The sequence below is a fragment of the Heterocephalus glaber genome, unplaced genomic scaffold (genome assembly GCF_053883595.1).
Source record: "Heterocephalus glaber isolate CG9 unplaced genomic scaffold, H.glaber_assembly_v1.0 deba00001523, whole genome shotgun sequence".
Taxonomy (NCBI): Eukaryota; Metazoa; Chordata; class Mammalia; order Rodentia; family Bathyergidae; genus Heterocephalus; species Heterocephalus glaber.
The window spans coordinates 20,755,399-20,774,063 of NW_028258327.1; the positions used below are offsets into that span (position 1 = coordinate 20,755,399).

The 18,665-nt window shown below is 38.7% G+C and overlaps 1 protein-coding gene across 2 annotated transcripts in view; it reads right to left on the reverse strand.

Annotated features, from left to right (window-relative positions):
- The window catches only part of Htr1e (5-hydroxytryptamine receptor 1E), a 93,719-nt gene extending 75,386 nt beyond the window's left edge, over positions 1 to 18,333 (reverse strand). The window contains exon 1 of one of the 2 annotated variants that reach the window (XR_001184449.3): positions 18,014 to 18,333. The gene's annotated coding sequence lies outside the window, so the exon portion shown is untranslated. The remainder of the gene's footprint in view (positions 1 to 18,013) is intronic. The other variant, XM_004860245.3, reaches the window with a different exon arrangement.
- Between the last annotated feature and the right edge of the window lie 332 nt (positions 18,334 to 18,665).

Genomic DNA, 18,665 nt, shown 5'->3' on the forward strand with positions numbered 1-18,665 from the left:
TCCTGATGTTGTTGAAAAGGAAACATACATTTTCTACCTATATAAAGGAAAAACATTGGGGCAGAAATACATTAAGGACATCAATACTGGCTATCCTTTGATAGTAGCAATATGAGTAACTTTAATCCTATACTTCATATTTTGGTTTTAAATTTTCTCTAATGAATATGTAACACATGCAGAAAATAAAACCCTTAAAGTAGTTTAAACCTTACCTGTTTCATACCTGCTAAGTTTGTGTCAATTTACAGTGAGAGACAAAATGTAGATAGTGTAAGAATCAAACAAAAAGCACTCTTTAAGATGACCTGGAATTGGTTCTATTTGCCTACTTCAAAAGGCTGTTTTGTGAATTTTTTCTTTTATAATGCTTTATTATATGCTAAAATAATATTTATACAGGTATGCTCAATTGAAGAACACTGATACAATATCTGAAATTCAAGCAAATAAGATAAAGAGGATAACATTACAAAGAAGCAGTTATATTTCAGAATTACATATACATTGTAAAATTCTACTAGATATATGGAAACCCTCTCTGTGTATTTTAAATCTGGCTCAGTTTCCAACAATGTTATTTGCATGCCACTTTTAAGGATAGGATATCTAATAATACATAAGATTAACTTATTATTACTCTTACAAATTAGAAATGAAACAAATAAACGGCTTTTCCAAAGTCATATACAGAGAGAGCTGTAGAATAAACATGTTTCTCTCTCCCCTCCCCCTTTCAAATTACTGAGGATTGAAACCAGGGCCTTTCACTGACTTACATGCTGAGCGTTCAAATTTTTTTTCCCCTGAGACAGGGTCCTGCAAAGTTGCCCAGGCTGGTCTGGCCTCAGACTCCTGAGTATCTGGGATTAAGTTGTGCACTACCGTGTCCATATAGAAGTCAGGTATCTTAATCCTTTGTTTGCATGTTCTACCTACAATAGGGAACTAAAATGTCAACATTAATAAAAGTAGCATAATCTTGACTTTGCATGGAGTTTTATATTTTACAAATTCTTTTAGAAGATTAGATTATCTAACTTCAGTACAATATTATCATATTATATATTATCATGAGATTATAAGGCCAGATGATAGTGAATTTTGGGTCCTTGTAATCTTTTTTTTTTTTTTGATACTGGGGACAGAACGTGGGACTTTGCACTTGCGAGGCAGGAGGCAGAACCAATGAGCTAAATCTCTAGCCCAGGTCCTTGCTATCTTATTGTGGCCAACAGCCTCTGGGCCCCTAGTGCTCTGGGTCCTCCTGGAATTTATGCCTTTGTGTAATCCCCATCTTTTGAATATGAGCTGGAACTAGTGACTTGTCTTCAATATCTAGAATATAGAAGTGATGAGATGTCACTTGGAATACTGTAGCTTCTATTTTGGAATCTCTCATTCTCAGGCCTTGCTTAGAGGAATGTAGCTACCACATACAGGGCTTGATCTAAAATGTCTCTTCTTCCTGGCTTCCAAGGGCTGAGCAGCTTTTCCTATTCCAGACCTTGTGCAATGCCATTTCTGCATTTGAGCCAACCAACAACGGACTGAACCCTCTGAAAACCGTGAGCCAAAATAAGCCTCTCTTCCTTTAAGTTGTGGGGGTTGGCTGTTTTTTCCCAGAGATGGAAAAGTAACTAATACAGGTAGTGGCCTGTGTTGTTAGTAGCCCTATAAATAGTAGCCCTATAAATAGGAATATGTAACAGTGAACTAATGTCTCTAGCCAGCAGCCAGCCAGGACCTGAACAATTCATGACAACCACACAAGTAAAGTAGAAGTTTACCTTTCTTCATTCAACCCTTGAGATGTTTTTAGTCCCACCTGACACTTTGCACCTATTAGAACTGAGCCAGAAGACCCAGCTAAGCCATGCCCAGATTCCCAGTTCATAGAAATTGTGAGATAATAAAATTTGTTGTTTTAGGCTAATATGTTTTCGGATAATTTATTATGTAGCAACAGATAACTAGCCTACATATTTAATTCTCATGACAGCCCTATGAGGTAATACTATTATGCAAACCCTATCTGACAAATAAGGAAATTGAAGTTTAGAAAGGTGAAGTAATCTTCCCAAAAGCAAGCTGTTAAGTGGCACAACTGGGATCTGAGCTTAGCTTGCTGGACTCCAAAACTTCAGGTTGAGCCCTGTGCTGTGTTGCCTCCTTGGAAAAAAATATAAGATGCAATGTGACTTAACACAGGTGATAATGAATTCTAATAGCCCACTTTGATTTGAATACCCCTAAAAGAAGGCTAAGGTAGGCAGAGCAGCTATTATTTTCTCCATCATAATGACAGACCATGCAGCTCACATAGCCAGGAGGGTGGGGCACTAACCTGAGCCATACCTGACCCCAAATCTCTGTTCCATGCCTCTTCATCCTTAGGTTCATGCTCATTTTATTAGACAGGCAAAACAAATTCTACAAAAATCATATATTTTAATATAATGGTAATGTGTAGCAATCATTAAGAGCAATAATCTGTACCTTCAATAATTGATTAAATGCATGCTAATGGTATATATGTCAGAGAAAGAGGCACTCAGCACAATTATTAGTGCAAGGTGAGAGACTATCCAAAAGCCAGTGGGACCTGGCTAGGAGCCTTTTTAGTATAAAGGTATAAATTGCCACAGATGTGCTGGAGAAAACTGCTCCATCTGCAACACAGGAGCATGTCTTCTGACACCAAGAGGAAAACTAATACAGTCTGAGACTTTAAACTTTTGTTTCTTCTAAAATCATTTGTACTCCCTTTTTGGTAAAATACTTCATTTATGTGTAAGCCACCAAACCCTGGTGTCAGTACATTTTGTCATCTAACATGTTAGGCATAAAGTAAGGATTTCAGTGGCCTTAGTATTGGTCTTGTGTTGCTGAAAGGTCAAGGAGATGACATTACTTTACCAGTTTTGTCCACAGAATAAAATATGCTTGCCAATATAAATGGATCTTGGAAATGATTTATTTGCTAATGACTAATTAAAAAACATATTTAATATTTGTTTTTTCCAAAGCAGCTAATTATGTGTACAACTCTTGTTCATCTAAAATACTGGAGAAAATTAATCACAATGACATACAATGTCAGAAATCATGGAGGGATCAATATTCCTGAATTCAAGGTGGGAAGTAAATTTTGAGACGACTATTTGCTCACTGGTGTGATATTCGTGTTCAGTTTTAAAGGCAGTTTAATTTCTCCATGAAAACTCTGATAATAAACTATTTGCAACATGCAAACTATTTGTAACATGTTTCCTTTCTCCTCTCCCCTCCCCTCCCCTCCTCTCCTCTTCTTTGTGGTACAGGAGACTGAACCAGGACCTCAAAACTGAGCTGTATCTCCAGCCCTTTTTTATTTTTATTTTTTAAGGCAGGGTCTTGCTAAGTTGCTCAAGCTGGGCTTGAACTTGCAATCCTCCTGCCTCAGTTTTCTAGAATGCTGGTATTGCAGTAATGTGCCACGATGCCCAGATAGTAATATGTTTCTTTGCGCAAAGATTTCATGTTTATAATCAGCGATAGTTCTTTCAGAGCAAGTTCCATTACATATTTTTCTGTTTCTCGCTATCCAAAGTGCAGTCTGGAGACCAGCAGCAACAGCAATACCTAAGAATTTTTAGAAATACTAATTCTTGGCCTTCCCCAATGGTACTGATTAGAAGCTTTGCAGGTGGGGATAGGAATTCACAGGTTTAGCATGCTTTCTATTCTTCTGCACACTAGGCCTTGAGAGACATAACTACAGGGCAGAAGTCATATGACTCTCTGGGTGCATAGCAATGACTAATAGAATTGCAGAGTCACTGCCTGGGGACCAGTACTTTCTCCTGCATATGTAATGAAAGGTTTTGTTAATGGGTTCAAAGTTTAAGGATTTAGTGATTGAAAACAGTAGCATCCAAGGGCAAACTTTGGGACTTGTGGCCATACCTGATCTGAGGCAACGTTTAGAAATCGGGAACAAATTCTTGTCCACGGGGTTCAGGGTAATAGACTCAGTATGGGCCCATCTTATGTTATGTTCTAGAATGCCAGCACCATACATTTCACTTAAATTTCAGCCAGGAGTATTTCTCTAAGTTCTCTCACAGGAATACTAAGGAAGATAGTAACTGTAATACTCCTACCATTTCTTCCCAGTCTATGCTGCACAACACTGCCTTTACTCCAAATAAGACAGGAGTTACTATAACCATTTCAGAGATGAGACAATTGAGGTGCAGAGTGGTTAAAGAACTTATTTTGGGTTATGATAGGACCAAAATGAAGGGGAGCATGAAATGACAATCAAGAGAAGCAAACTGGGGAACCGCCTGGAGCCATAGGAGCTACACCACCCCATTCCAGGCCTCCCAGCCAAGGGCGGATGGGTGAGGAGTGGAGCAGACCCCAAGACCCCGCCCCGCTCCTCCTCTGGGCTCCTGGTTGTGCCTGTACCTGAATCTACACCCCAGAGGCACAGGGGGTCATCAAGGCCATTGTCCTGAGCTCCAGAAGATAGAGCAGAAGTGAACAACAGAAAGAGGGCCTCTCTCAGGCTCTTTGATGAAAATTGAAGCCCACTGGAAAAGTGAAGAAAATCTCTGAAATAAAGGCACACCAGACTGCCCTAGTTGTTAAGTTGGAGGGATCATCACCTCCCATTGGAACCTGGTCTATCTTCATGGGAAGGGCAGCTGGAACCTGTAGTAGAACCTTGCATAGTTCAACCCTGAAGGAGGTCAGGGAGCTCAACTTGGGCCTTGCAGCCAGAAATCAGCCTGAATCTCAAGGTTCTGCTGCTGGCTTGCTGAGACTAATTGACTTAGACCTGCACACTCTGGCCCACATTGTCTATTGTGACAGGAGAGACATACCCTGAAGAAGGCCCTTCATTTTTATTTTTTATTTTCAAAATTATTTTTTCTCTCATTTAAATTTTTTAACTTTTATTTGTTTTTACTACTCTTTTCAAAATTTTTTTCTTTCTTCTTTTTCTTTTCTCTCTCTCTTTCTCTCACTCTTTCACTCTCCCACATTGTTCTTCATCTCTCTTTTTGTTCCTGTTCTGGCCCTAATTTGGATCTCTTCTTTCTCTTTCTTTTCTTCTCACTGTTTCCTTTTCTCAACTATCATTAGTTTCAAAGGAAAGAAAATACAGTTTTTAGCTTCCCTATTGCTGATAGGTTGTTTTGTTCTTTTCTTTGTTCTTTCATTCTGTTTTTTCCTCTTGTCTTCAACAGTTCCCTAGAGTTTGCATGATCTTCCTGTGTCCTCTGGTCTCACTTCTAACCTTTCCCTATCCTTCTACCTATCTATCACTCCCTCCCCAACTCCTCCTAAGTTCCCATCTCAAAGGTTAAAGTTGCTACATCAAAGAGTCTATTCACTGTAAACATATTTTGGGGTGGTCCTTGATTTGATTTCATTCACATGGTTAAAGTTGATAAATTAATGACTACCACAAATTGTTATTTTTAAGATGTACTTTATATTATTGTTATTACTGATTGTATTACTTAGGCTAAGGTGTTGTGATTGTCTAATCAGTTATCCTTCTGGTATAATGAAAATGAGATTGCCCCAGAGTCATTAGAGACTCAAAGCCTTAACACCAGCTATATCTGGAAGACACCTCTGAGAAGCAATCATTCCATAAGGGTTCTAAGTACAAGCAACAAAGATACCTACAATATGCAATATCAAAGAATCAAGCCAGGAAATAAACCAAGGACAGTACTAACAACAAAAATAGAAATGAGGAGACATTTAAGCAAGGCTCAATCCCAGACTTCCAGCTCACGAAAGGCAAACTCTGGGGGAAATGAGATGGAAAAGTCTGAGAATCAACCACTTGGACATCCTGAACTGATAGCACAGGAAGTAATAAAACAGATGAATGAGGCTCTAGAAAAACTCAAAACAGAAATAATTTCCCAGATAACTATAGAGATGGTGAGCAGAATGAAAGGTATGATTAGAAATTCTAGAACAGAAACAGATTTAAAAAAATAGATGAGCTCAGGACTATGATGGAAGCCATGAATTCCTAGCATAGGAAAGAAATGGAAATCATTAACACCCAACATAGGAAAGAAATGGAATCCATGAAACATATTCAAACAGATATCAGGAGATTAAAAACTCTATTTAAAGTATACACAGCAGAATGAGCCAATCTGAAGACAGAATATCAGATGTGGAAGACAGGATGGTGGTCAGTGACTATGAAAAGAGAGATCTCTTAAAACTAGTAAGCGACCATTAGAAATCAATCCAACAGCTCCTAGATGATGCAAAGAAGAATAATATACGACTGATAGGAGTTCACAAAAAAGCAGGAGAAAGTACAAATGACATAAAAAAACTGTTCACAGAATTAATGACAGAAAACTTCCCAAACAGAGAGAAAGAATTTGACCTACAGATAAATGAGGCATATAGGACTCCAACTAGCCATGATCAAAAAAATTCTACATCTAGACATATAATAATCAAGATCCTGGAAACCCAACAGAAGAACAAAATACAAGCAGTTAGAGAAAAGAAACAAATCACATGCACAGGAAAGCCCATCAGAATCACAACAGACTTTTCAACACAAACCCTCAAATCAAGGAGAGCCTGGGGTGAGGCATTTAAAGTCCTAAAAGAAAACAACCTCCAACCTAGACTGATGTATCCTGCAAAACTATCTTTAAAAGTTGATGGGGAAATAAGATACTCTCATGACAAGGAACACCTGAGAAACTTCATGAATACCAAACCAGCACTCCAAACAATTCTAAAAAGTATCCTAGAAAAAGACAAGGTCACAACTCCATGAGGCTGAACAGAGCAAATCCATCAGGCAAGGCAAGAATTTAAAAAGAGAGGGGGAAAAATAAAAAAGAGATAACAATAGGAAAATAACATGACAATGATAAGTCAATATGTATCAGTTATAACCATCAATGTTAATAGCCTCACTTACCAATCAAAAGAAGCAGACTGGCAGAATAGATTAAGAAGCAAAATCCAACAAAATGCTGTATGCAAGAAATGCACCTAGTTCAAAAAGAAACTCATAGACTGAAAATAAAAGGATGGAAAACAGTTTTCCATGTGACAGGAACTCAGAAAAAGCAGGGGTAGCTATCTTATTTGCAGACAAAGTAAATTTCAAATCAAAAATAATTAAGAGAGACAAAGAAGGTCACTACATCCTTGTGAAGGGAACAGTCCAAGAGGAAGAGATGACAATCATAAATATGTATGCACCAAATACTAATGCCCCTAACTATACAAAACAAATATTAAGGGAGATGAAAAATCAAATAAACACTAATACAATGGTAGTGGGGGAACTCAATACCTCACTGTCACAAATAGACAGATCATCTAGACAAAAAATCAACAATGAAATACTAGAACTGGACCAAACTTTTGAACAAAGGAACTTAACAGATGTTTTTAGAGTGTTCCATCCCAGAAAATCAGAATACACATTCTTTTCAAGCTGCACACAGGTCATTCTTCAAAGTAGACCATATACTAGTTCATAGAACATGTTTATGCAAATGCAAAGAAACTGAAGTTATTCCCTGTATATTATCAGACTATAGTGCAATTAAACTGGAAATCAATAGCATAAGAAACTGCAAGAACTTCACAAACACATGGAAATTGAACAACACTCTCCTGAACAACCAATGGGTCACAGAGGAAATTAAAGAAGGAATTAGGCAGTTTTTGCAATTAAATGATAATGCAGTAAAACTACAGGAATCTATGGGACACAATGAAAGCAGTTCTATGAGGGAAATTCATAGTAGTGAATGCCCATACCAGGAAAACAGAGCAAGCTCAAGTAAACAACCTAATGTTGAATCTTAAACTCCTAAAAAAAGAAGAGCAAGACAAACTCAAAGCTCATACAAGGAAGGAAATTATAAAGATCAGGGCATAAAACAATGCAATAGAGACTAAAAGAACGATACAAAAAAATCAACAAATTGAAGAGTTGGTTTTTCCAAAGAATAAATAAAATTGATAAACCCTTAGTCAACCTTATCAAAAAAGGAGACAAAAGGCTCAAATCCATGCAATTAGGAATGAAAAAGGTGAAGTCACAACAGATCCAGCAGAAATCCAGAGGATCATCAATACCTACTTCAAGAACCTGTACTCTAATAAAATGGAAAACACAGAAGAAATGGAAAGATTTCTAGATACATATGAATTACCAAAGTTGAACGAAGAAGATATAAAAATTCTAAATACCCCAATTACAATCAGTGAAATTAAAAATGTAATTAAAAATTTACCAGGCCCCGGGATTTAGCTCAGTGGCATTGTGCCTGCCTTGCAAGCACAAGGTTCTGAGTTCTCTGAGTTTGATTCCTGGTACCAAAAAAAAAAAAAATTACCAACAAAGAAAACCCCAGGCCCTGAGGGCTTCACTGCTGAATACTACAAGACATTTAGAGAAGAACTATTGCCACTACTCTTTAAGCTTTTCAATGAAATTGAAAGGGAAGCAATACTCCCAACATCATTCCTGGAAGGAAGTGTTTGATTCCAAAACCAAGGAAAGACCTAACCAAAAAAGTGAACCACTGGCCAATCTCCTTAATGAACATAGATGCAAAAATCCTCAATAAGATACTGGCAAACAGAATACAGAGGGTCATCGAGAAGATTATACACCCTGACCAAGTCAGATTTATCTCAGGGATTCAAGGATGGCTCAACATACATAAATCAATAAAGGTAATACAGTACATTAACATAGTCAAGGACAAAATCCACAGATCATCTGAATAGATGCAGTAAAAGCATTTGATAAAATTCAACACTGATTCATGATTAAAAGAAAACCCTGCAGAAAATTGGAATACATGGTTTTTATCTCAACTTGATAAAGGCTATCTATGAAAAACCAATAGCCAACATCATACTAAATGGTCAAAAGCTAAAAACCTTCACACTAAAATCAGGAACAAGACAAGGATGTCCACTATTACCATTTCTGTTCAATATAGTTTTGGAAACATTAGCCACAGCCATTAGACAAGAGAAAGAACTAAAAGGAATAAAGATAGGAAAGGAAGAAGTTAAACTGTCATTATTTGCTGACGATAGGATACTTTACATTGAAGACCCAAAAAACTCCACCAAAAGACTTCTAGACTTAATTGACAGATACAGTACAGTAGCTGGATACAAGGTCAATACTCAAAAATCAATAGCCGTCTCATACACAAATAACAGACTCACTGAGAGAGAAATTAGGGAAGCAATCCCTTTCACAACAGCATCCCAATAAATGAAATATATAGGAATCAATTAATGAAGAAAGCAAAAGACCTCTACATTGAGAACTACAGCATTCTGAAAAAAGAGATCAAAGAGGATATAAGAAACCGGAAAGACATCCCCTATTTCTAGGTAGGAAGAACCAATATAGTGAAAATGGCCATACTTCCAAAACTGCTATATAGATTCAATGAAATCCTGATTGAAATCTCAACAGCATATTTCATAGAGCTAGAAAAAAAATCCAAAAATTCCTTTGGAACCAGAAGAGATCTAGAATAGCAAAAGCAATTCTAGGCAACAGAGACATGGCTGGGGATATCACAATCCCCAAATTGAAACTATACTACAAAGCCACTGTGATAAAAACAGCATGGTACTGGCAAAAAAACAGACCCGAGGATCAGTGAAATAGACTAAAAGATGCAGAAACAACTCCAGACATACTCAGCCACCTCATCTTTGACAAAGGAGCCAACAATCCTCACTGGAGGAATGATAGCCTCTTTAATAAATGGTGTTGGGAAAACTGGATTTCAACTTGCCAAAGATTAAAACTAGACCCCTATCTTTGACCATGCCCTAAACTAAAACTAAAGTGGATCAAAGATCTAAATATTAAAATAGAAACACTAAACTTGCTGTAAGATAAGTTAGGTAGAACTCTTGAAGATATTGGCATAGGAAAATCTTTATGAACAAATTGACAGTAGCACGGGAACTAGCACAAAGAATCAACAACTGGAATCTCATCTTATTAAAAAGCTTCTGCACTGCAAGAGAAACCACCAACAGAGCTATGAGACAACCTGCAATGTGGGATAAAACTTTTAGCAGCTATTCTTCAGACAAAGGTCTACTATTTAGAATATATAAAGAACTCAAAAAATGAGAGCCCCCAAATATAAAGACCCAATTCAAAAATGGGCATCTGAAATGAACAGACATTTCTCAGATAAAGAAGTAAAAGCAGCAAGTAAACATATGAGAAAATGTTCAACATCACTGGTCATGTGAGAGATGCAGATGAAACCAATGCTGAGATTCCTCCTTACCCCAGTAAGAATGGCTGCTATCAAGAAATTAACCAATAACAAATGCTGGTGGGGTTGTGAGAAGAAAGGAACCCTTCTTCATTGTTGGTGGGAGTGCAGACTGGTGTAAACACTGTGGAAATCAATATGGAGATACCTCAAACAACTAGGACTGGAAGTTCCATTTGACCCAGCTATCGCTCTGGTGGGGATCTTCCCCAAAGAATTTAAAGAATCATACCACAGTGATATATGCTCACCCATGTTTATAGTGGCACAGTTTGTCATAGCTAAAACTTGGAAACAGCCCAATTGTCCATCAACTGAGACTGGATAAAGAAGGTGTTTTTTTTCCTTTTTTTTATAAAATGGAGTACCACTCAGCCATAAAGGATGAGAAACTAGAGACATTTATAGCTAAGTGGATACACATTGAGACCATACTTTTAAGTGAAATAAATAGCACACACATGTGTAGATACCGAATAGTTTCTCTGGCATGAAAAACTAAAAGTGTAAACAAGGATCAAAATGTATAATTGATATTGTGAAATAGGAGGAAAAGGTCTAAAGGAGTAGGGGAAGTGAGAGGGGTAGGGGAAAGAAAAGAAGGAAAAAGAAAAAATATGAGAAAAGGAAAAAAATGGAAACATAGTCTTTGTACATAGGGAAGGGTGGAGGGGGTGAAGGGAGGGCAGGGGAATGGGGAATAGAACAAGAACCAACATACGTCATGTAAAGGTAGAAGATCGCAATGGTGAATGTAACTGCACTGTATACCTACAATACCAATAAAGTTAATGGGGAAAAAAAGAGAAGCAAACTGGGAAACTAGAATGTGAATGCTATAGAGGAGAAACACAACGAAGGTCAAATAGTCAATGACACTTTCTTTTTTTTTAATGACACTTTCTTAAAAGCCTGTATTTCTTTTATAATGATGCTTTTGGAGGCATGAAAACTATTTCTGTAAGGACATTAAGGTGAAAGGAAGCAAATTACACCTAGGATTGGACCTGGGTTGGATGCACAAAAAGGGAGTATAATTCTGTCCTTTTTGGACCATAAAAACATTGTGGAGTGGCTCTTCCTAGAGTCCACTAAATAAAGCTGGTGGGAAGCTGTGCCAGCAGTGAAAACAAAGACAAAAAAAAAAAAATGAATCATCAGGTCAGAGGCATCACCTTCAGCCAAAGGGCTGCAATGCTTGATGTAAAGAAAGTGTTTTCCCAGCGGTCTGCTCTGTGAGAGCAAACTGCTCCTCTCGTGAGCCAGGAAGCAAAAGAGAAAGAGGAAGAGGTTGAGTCCCTAATCTTCTTTAAGGGGATGCTCCCAATGACCTAAGAACCTACCATTAGTCTCCACATCCTAAAGACTGCACCACCTCTCAGTAGTGCCACTCTGAAAACCTATCTTCAAGCTGACATGTATCAGTCAGCCCCTTTTCAAAATTGTACAGCATAAAATCTTGTGCAAAACACTATGTTCCTGAGTTGCAAAGAAGATGTAGTAAGGGGCACTTTTTTAGCAGTTTTTTTTTCCTGTTATATTTCAGTTGTCATACAAGTCTAGTAATAAAAGAGAGCAGTTTTACAGTATTCTATATTAAGTATTAAATTCTGGTCTCTGTCTCTGTCTCTATCTGTGTTTGTCTGTCTCTCTCTCTCTCTCACACACATGCATACATATACAGTGTCCCTTTATAATCATCTAAGAAGTTCTGCTGAAGAAAGTTGGCAGTTCACAGGTACATCCTCTCTACCTTCCAAACAGAAGTTCTTCATTGCCAGGCCAATATAAGTTTATAGGGATTCCAGCCTCCCACCCACTGAATGGTTCAAGTAATATACTTACAGGCTGAGATGGAAGGGAGGACAAGATTAAAAGTGAAATGGCATATTATTTACAATAATTTATAAATTCTTCAGTGGCTTAGAAATGAGTATAATGAAATGAGTAAATGCAGATTTCAGAGTTGGATGTAGCCTAGAAAATTATCTAATTTTATAATTATCTAATTTTCCATGGTTGAAGTCCATGCTAAGAATTCCTAGGGGAAAAGAGCTAGGGGTACTGCTCAGTGGTAGAGTGTTCAGTTAATATGTGTGAGGATATATACAGAGATTCATTCACATCGATACGTCAAAAAAAAGGCCACATCCCAGCTGCTGGGATATCTGTCAGAAAAGTGTTTGGCTTTCGTCCCCTTCAGGGATTCCTCAGCCATAGAGAGCTGCCTCACCCCTGATCAAGCCCTTACTGGGGCAAAACATATTCAATGACTGATGGAGAAAGACCAACATTTTCGTAAATCTTGGGACAAGTCTGATGAATCATTTTAGCTCAGAGCTCCCTATGAAGTTGACTGAGACTGCTGTGGAGCTCATTTTACAGCTCAATTCCCTCTGCTCAATCATGTTTCTTTTCCTTTCTCTTATGTGGCTCCCAAGGTCATTTGCTAATATAGCAAAAACCTGAAACCAAGCCTATCAAAGTGGATCATCAAATTGTAGAATATTCATATAACATAATGCTATACAACAACAAAGACTAAACAAGCCTCTGGCATAATCATCCACATAAATGAATCTTATGAATATAACAGAGGCAAATCACAAAAGTGTCATTCTATACGATTTACATGTGTATGAAGCTTAAATATGTTGAAAGCAGGTAGTGATACATTTAGATAGGAGGGTGAAGTAATGACTGGGTGGAGACAGGAAGGGTATTTGTAGTAATGATGTTCCATTTCTTATTTTCAAGAGGGTAAGTTACATGGATATATTCACTTTGAGAAAAGTCTGTAAACATAATACTTACAATTTGTTTTCTGTATGTATATTAATCTTAGTAAATATGTTTAAAAATTCCATACTAATTCCCCTAGGATTATTAGATGAATCAAATTGGTAGGTTCTGCTCCATGACTTGCACATTTCTCAAACCTTCTCTCTAGTTATTCTCCTTGTGTATGTAAATTTGTTTCAATATGAATCTTTTGCATTTACCTGAAAAGGTCATCAAGCAGGCAGTTTGATGATAGCCTCTCCCCCTCCCCTCCCCCCTCCCCTCCCTCTCTTTTTAGTACTGGAGAATTGAACCTTAAATAGAACTTTTCAATGAATGAAGGACCAGAGAAGCTGGTAATCCCTTACAGCACTTTTTTTGAGCTCAGGATGAATTAACTTCTTCCTCCTTGCCTTTCTCTACAGTATAGACGAATAAATTTACAATCTTGAACATTATTAATTGCCTATGAATTTCAGTATCCTTTTATTGGAACCTACTCCAGAAAGATACTCTGACTTGTCTTCTATTCCCAAGAATGTTACTCTTGACACAATCTTGGGTAAGATGCCCTAAAAAATCCCAAACTATAACATTCAAGTCAGGCTCCCTAAAGCCTTTAGAAATATCACCATATATCTATTAATTGACATGATAAAAGGATAAAACATAGCTGTGTATAAGGAAAAATATTTCATGGGGTCTGGTTTCACTTTATTTGGGTACTCAAAGTTGAAGGGTTCATTTGAAGGTTTTGAGGGTCTTAAACTACAAGTTTGTGCTGCTGGTTATTATTTCTCAAAATACTATCTTTTTGCTATAAAAATGCTATCTTTTTCATGCCAGATTTCATTAAGACTGTCCATCTGGTCTGTACTGATAACCAGAATCTCAGGATGCCAATTTTTCCTGCAATTTGTCATTTAAAACCATCCAGATATAGAAGAATTGGGTTTCACAGCTCCTTCCAGAGGATTTTGTTTTCTTAATCCTTTAACTGCACATGTTGAGTACTAATCAACAACAGAGAGTTCTAACAACCTATTAAAAAATTCCACTGTGTGTATTTTTTATTTGACCTGTTTTATGGGAATACAACCATGAAATAAAAGCACTGAAATCCGTTAGATCAAGGACCACAGTGAATATAATAATTTACAGTGGGGGAGAAAAAAATGAGAGCTAACATGAAAATTAAATTGTAGCAACACCTCCCCTTTACTTAGTTTTGTTTTCTATGGTTTCAGTTACTTGTGACTAACTGTGGTCAAATATTAAAAGGAAAATCCCAGAAGTAAACAATTCATGTTTTGTCTTGTATGCTGTTCTGAATAATGTGATGAAATCTTATACCCTCCTGCTCTATCCTTCCTGGGACATGAGTCATATCACTTTGTCTAGCATATCCATGTTGCATATGCTACCTGCCAGTTAGTTGTTAGTAGTTGTCTTGTTCATCAGATCAACAGTTTTGGTATTGCCAAGTTTGCATTTAAGTAATCCTTATTTTACTCAATAATGACACTAAAATGCAAGTGTAGCAATACAAAAGAGGCATTAGGGCATAACATATGGCAGAACAGATTAACTCTGGTACTATGTGGCAATGCTTTAAGGCCTATAAGAGAAATTGTAGTATAAATAGGGATGGGACTATCTGCAATTTCAGACATTCATTGGGGGGATCTTAGAAGGTGTAAGGGGAAGGACTACTGTAGAATCAAACTGTGTTAAGACTATAATTCTAAAAGACTTTATTTGTCCTGATTCAGGACTATGCCAATTGATTGAATAATCTCTATAAATTCTGGATCTTAGATTCTTAATCCAAGAAATGTGGAAACAAATACTTTGTGAAAAATAGAAGGAACACAGATAATGTTAAGTTGACTGCCTTGGGCTTCAAGTTTTAAGGGTCACAATACTGGTTATAGAAATGGCTTAGGCAGGAAACTATAAGGGAGAAGTCTGCCACTTTGAAGAGCTTCGGCCCCATTCCAAATCAAGTAATTCCTCCTTTTCTCTCCTATGTTCCCTCATCTTTCTCACTCTTCACCATATGGCATCTTTATTGTTTGTTTACCGAAAGCAAATTCTCATATAATTTCACACATATAAAAATGTGGCAAGTAGAAAAGAAAGGAGCATAAAGCACAAGATGCCAGGCTCCTTGCTGCCCTGAGATGGCCTTGATAACATGTGGTACAAACAATAAGTTCCTATTTGTTGAAATTCTGCTCTCATGCAGTCTCATGCTTATTTTATGTAAATAGGCCTGCAGAAACAATCTCAGAGAAAAAATCCCTATATTAAAATATTAGATGTGCGTCTTTTAAAGTGAAGTATAGAAATAACATTTCAAAAAGGTCAATAGAAACATGAAAAAATGCTCTGTGTGTAAAGGTGAGGCATAGAGACCTGGATGCTTGAGTGTTGGGAAGATGACCCCAAAACACAAGGTTTGTCTGAGGATTTTTGCAAAGGGATCCACTTTTCAGTTAAGCCTTTGTATCTTGGTGGTGGTTGTAGTGATGGAGTAGTATGTCAACATGGAGGTCTTTGAGCCAGGTAAGGACAAGGTGCTGCTAGTAACATATATTACCCAGTAACAATTCCAACAAACATCAGGGAAAGGAATTGTACTGCAGTGTCACCTGGACTAGAGCTGTGACATGGATTTTGACTTTTCCTGGATACTACCTCTGAGAATCCCTGACTTGGTTAATCTCCTCAAAAGAATTGAAATTTGTTAATGTGATTGCACTTGACCAGGCATGCAGAAGAAGAAATAGGAAGCAAATATTCTGAATAGGCACCAAAGTGGGTAACAAAGGTGTCATCAGGATGAGTTGTAAAGAAGGCTGTGTCTCCTGTCTGTACACTTGCCCACGGGAATGGAAGGCCCAGGAGAATACATATTAGCACCTGTTCTGGGAACGTATCTTGAGTGGAATTTCCAAGGGTAGACAATGAGAAAGAATATAAAGTGAGTTTACAGTGTTTGTGGTGTTGATTTCTACAGAATTTTAAATGTCAGTTGGTAGACACATATTGTTCATTCGAATACTTTCTATTATAACAATGATCTCAAAACAAAAACAAAAACAAAAATGAAAAACAATGATCTCCGAAGTGTATATGCATCTCTGGAAATTTTCATTAATAGCTACTTAAAGGCATATTTCAACATGCATATATCTGAGGGCCAGAGTCATAGCTACATATTTTAAAGCTCCTTTCAGGCTTTTTCATTATGTCTCAATTTATACAAAAGTTTGTAGTAGTCCTTGGGACTTCTACAGCCCCTGTCAGGTGATGATGACATAATACTTAAGTTCTATCAACAGTGACAAATCAAGGTTTGATTTCTCTTTATAGCTCTCTCAGTGATGAAATACCTGGGTTTAAGTATTTCACCTTTGTGCAGCAAAATGGTTAATTGTGAGGTAATATGCAATTTTAGAAATAAGCAACACGTCTTGTATTAAACACAATACAAAAACTGAGCTGAGCCCTGCTTTAAGGTTGGCATCATCATACAGCTGTGGGCCAGAGGCTAAAGTTTTGAAGGGAGTAAAAAGGTAGGCAGGCCTATTTTGTGCATTTATTAAGAGGGCTTTCAATGCCTCTGCTCATTTATTTTTTGAGCACAGGGTAATCTTACTTAATTCAGCAGGGAAACAAATGCACTAGTAAGAGAAGAAAGGCTCATCATTTACTGTTTGTATTTCAAAGGTATTTCAAATATCCTTCCCACAGAAGAGGCTGCATAGGGAACCAGACCCAGATGCCTACTCTGTCTCTCATGCACAGGGCTAAATCAGACAAGCCCGTGACATCTGGGTGTTCAAGGTGATGCACATTGTGTCCCAATGTGCAACTGTGGTAAATATATATTCTGAAGCAATGTCAAGTTCAGACCAGCAGCATGTACTGCTTGGGCTTTTAAGGGAATACGTAGGAAGAATGGTAAATGAAGCCTTAATTATTCGGGAAAAACCTCATTTGATCATCTGTTATTCCCCCCCAGACCCCTTCCCTTACAGAGAGATTTGATGCAGGAGGCAGGAAAAGACAATATTGAAGGTTAGGAAGAAGCACCCTGAGATTCTGACACCTTTTACTTCATCCTTTTAACTCAAGGACAAGCAGTGTTGGGTTAAATACAACGCCCTTTCCAGAAACTGGACGTGGCAGAAATCCATTAAAGTACATATATTTATCAGTGCAAAACCATGTATGATCCTGTGATAGGTGTCAGCGTCTCACCTGAAAGTACTGGGTGGAAATAGCTTCAGATCAAACTTCCCATATGAAGCCACACTTCCAAGCTTTATTTTGTGAAATACCTCACCTGGGTATTTTTGGTGTATCACCTGAGTATTCTGTCTATCAGGAGTGAATACATCATTATTTTCTGAGGGCTGAAGCAATCGTGCAGTCATTTCTAATCAAAGGTTTTATGATCACTGCTGGTTTTGAAATCACCTCGCCCTCCCGCAGTTCCACAGGGCACACCATCTTCGCGTGCGGTTTCTTCTCAAGTCTTTTTTTCTTTTTTCCTGTTTCCTTCCTAGCATCCCTTCCAAAATAATTTAATCTTTAAACTGCCTTAAATCCTTTTGCACGGAAGCAGGATAAAATTCTTAAACCACAGTTACATATATCAATACATACTCAGGCTCACACGTTTGAGGGATTGTTTGAAGGAGAAATGCGTTCCATACCAAGAACTCCAGGAGATGCGCACAGACCCCCATAGTCTCCCTCCCCACACCCGATCCCGAACTCTCCCTGCCTTTACATCTCAGAGGGGACAAAAATCCCCAAGCTGGAGCTCGCCCCTGGCCCGGGGTAGGGGGGAGCGAAGCCCCAGGAAGGTGTGCGCCCCTCACCTTGTGGACGGCGAGTGCAGCTCCAGAAGTCTCCCTAGGAACCGCTCCTTTATCTTTCGAGCTTTATCAAAGCGCCGCTTCTCTCAACACCCGGGTCTGGCGTACGAGGAGCCACGGGGCGCCCTCCGCTCCGGCGTCCCGGCCGCCCGGGCCCTGGGCCAGACTGAGCGGGGAGCGCGGCGCTCTGGGCGGCCGCGGAGCAGTGGGTGGCACGCGCTGACGGGCTGCAAGAGGAGGAGCAGGAACAGAGGGCAGTCTGTCAAATCAGCCGCGGAGGTTGCAGGCACGCAGGTCACCACTGGACGGAGAAGGGGGTGGGTGGGATGAAAAGGTGAGCCGAGGCGCAGTGCGCGGGGTGGCGCTGGAGGAGAACTGGGCTCCAAATTCCGGATCTGATGGAGCCCCAGGGTTCCCGGTTGCAAACACTAGAGGGCGGCGCTGTCCGTGCTATAAACCTGGCGTATGGAGCTGGAGGTGTGAACAAGGTCCCACCTTGGGTGCCCTAAATTGGCCGCAGCCCAGGCCGAGGAAGGCCATTTGGTTCGGCAGAGGCAGACCCTGTTCCCCTCTTCTGTAGCAAGGCTGCGCTGGGGAGGGAGAGGAAAAGAGTAGTGTAGGACTCCTCCATGGAAACCTTCTGGAAGTGGTTTTC